This window comes from Octopus bimaculoides, chromosome 18, assembly GCF_001194135.2.
Source record: "Octopus bimaculoides isolate UCB-OBI-ISO-001 chromosome 18, ASM119413v2, whole genome shotgun sequence".
Taxonomy (NCBI): Eukaryota; Metazoa; Mollusca; class Cephalopoda; order Octopoda; family Octopodidae; genus Octopus; species Octopus bimaculoides.
This window is the reverse complement of record NC_068998.1, coordinates 29268393-29270847: the sequence shown is the minus strand read 5'-3', so window position 1 is coordinate 29270847 and position 2455 is coordinate 29268393. Positions and strand designations below refer to the sequence as shown.

The 2455-nt window shown below is 30.6% G+C and overlaps 1 protein-coding gene across 9 annotated transcripts in view; it reads left to right on the top strand.

Annotated features, from left to right (window-relative positions):
* Nucleotides 1-2455, top strand: part of LOC106867759 (tetratricopeptide repeat protein 31) — a 225191-nt gene that overhangs the window by 102873 nt on the left and 119863 nt on the right. The window lies entirely within an intron of this gene.

Sequence of the window (2455 nt, the reverse complement as noted above, 5' to 3'; positions counted from 1 at the left end):
CGTTAGGAAGGGCATCCAGCTGTAGAAACTCTGCCAAATCAGACTGGAGCCTGGTGTTGCCATCCGGTTTCACCAGTCCTCAGTCAAATCGTCCAACCCATGCTAGCATGGAAAGCGGACGTTAAACGATGATGATGATGATGATGATATATATATACACACACACACACACACACACACACACACACATATACACATATATAATCAAAATAAGCAACAAGATATCGAGGTGATGCAGTATGACCGTTTCAAACAGCTCCATTTAATTGAACAATGCAATCATTACATCAATTTAAATGCAGGGCTCTCCTCAGCTGCATAAATAAATAAATAGAATGTTTAATCAGTTGGACACATTAATATAATTTTATTCAAATGTTCTAATAGAGCAAGAAGACAGAAAGTGTCCATGTTGCTACTAAGAACTGTATGAAGTTTGTTGGGGTCGTAGCTTGTAAAGCATTGTGGTTCATTTTTAATTTATTAGTTTTTTTATCAACTACCGAATCTAAAACTAGAGGACTGTGTCTGTTTAGAATGGAGGGCAGGAGTGAATTGACAGCACATAGCTGGGTATGGTCATAAAAATTGTCAAGATTTTAGGATTAGTATAAAGTAACTGTCTATAAAGGAGGCTGGGTAGGGGAAGACCTCAAATCAAGATGTTAATTACCAGTTAAAGGGGCAAGGTGCTAATAAAACCTATGATGCTAATATAGAGGATTGTATATAAACAATATTGTTATGTTGTATAAAGATAAAATTTATGATTATTAAAAATGATATTATAAGCAAAATAGATAAAATGTGTATATATACCAATTTTCAACATTAGAAAGGGAAGATTACATAGAATTAGTTTAATATTCATTCATGTACTTAATTATTTACTTGGTAGGTGTTTTCTATAAAGACTGCTTTGGGTATTTACTTATGGAATACTGGGGCGATAAATCATGCTAGCTATATATTAACTATAAGATAAGAATCACAAAAAAAAAAACGGAAAAAAGTAATGAGTTGTGTACAGATATACACACATATTTAACTATGTGCACACATCCAAATATACACAAATATTTATACTTTATTATGGATATGTTATAATCAACTCTCATAGACTTAAGTAACTAGAAAGTTTATATCTTTAAGAACAGTAACAACTTATTAGGGATAAGAGGTTAATTGGTAAAGATATCAAAATAAGAAAACAAAATAATAAGAAATTATAGAGAATAGTAAGAAAATATATTTAACTTACATTTTAAAGAGATAGAGTATTAAATTTGAGAAGAAGCAATAGGTATGGTAGTAGTGAGGGCAGTAGGAGGTATTCAGACCAAAGGGGTATTTAATAAGTTATAAAGTTACCTTTGCTATTTTATAGTTTCACAGGGGTATATAATTAGGAGGCTTACTTACATAAAAGCCATTACAAAATACATATGATTAGTAGGGTAGAACATCATAGAAAGGAACAAATAGTTTAATCACCAAAAACATGATGAAGTCAGACTAACTAGGTAGAATTATTCATAGAATAGTAACTACATGTAGCATACTACATTCCATACCATATAGCTTATAACATATGCAATGCACTTTAATTCATCATATCACTCAATATCCCATGATTTTATTATACTAGGGGGTAAGTTCACATCAGATACTGCACTAAAAATTAATTTCCCTCATCCAGGTTCAAGCGTAGCACCTTTAAACGCTAATTTTGACAATATTTAAATGTATGAGTGATACTATGTACACAAGATACCCTTAGGTCTAATCTATTATTAATCAGGTTGCTTTTGTCCCTATGATTAGAAATCTCATAAGTTTCCATAGAGCACAGCTCACATCCATATCGACTATCTTTATGTGCTTTCCTTATGTCCCATTTTAGGCTAAATTTGATTCTGCTTTCCTTCAGTTCCCAAATCTTACTAGATAAGGACATACAGTTGGCTTTATGTTTGAGCCTAAAAGATGAAAAATGGTTATTAATACGTTTTTTCATATTTATTGAGCATCCTATATATATAAAGTTACCAGCTACAGTTGTGATTGTACATTTATAAATTACGTTTTGGATTAGACATTGGCCTAATCATGGACAGTGGGATTTAACTCCACAATTGCAACTAGGAAAATTACTGCTATTAATATTATTGATATTCATATCATCATTATTATTAATGTCACTATTATTATTAATCCTACTATTACTATCGTATGTGTTATTTTCATATCTGTTATTATTTCTCCATCCTTCAACTGTAGTATCATTCAAATTCATCCCAGCATCATCACTGCACTGATCTGGTGCTTTAACTTAAGTACTTAATTCATCTGAATCTCAATTATTTATATATACATACATATATATATATATATATATATATATACACACACACACATATATACATACATACATATATATATATATATATATATA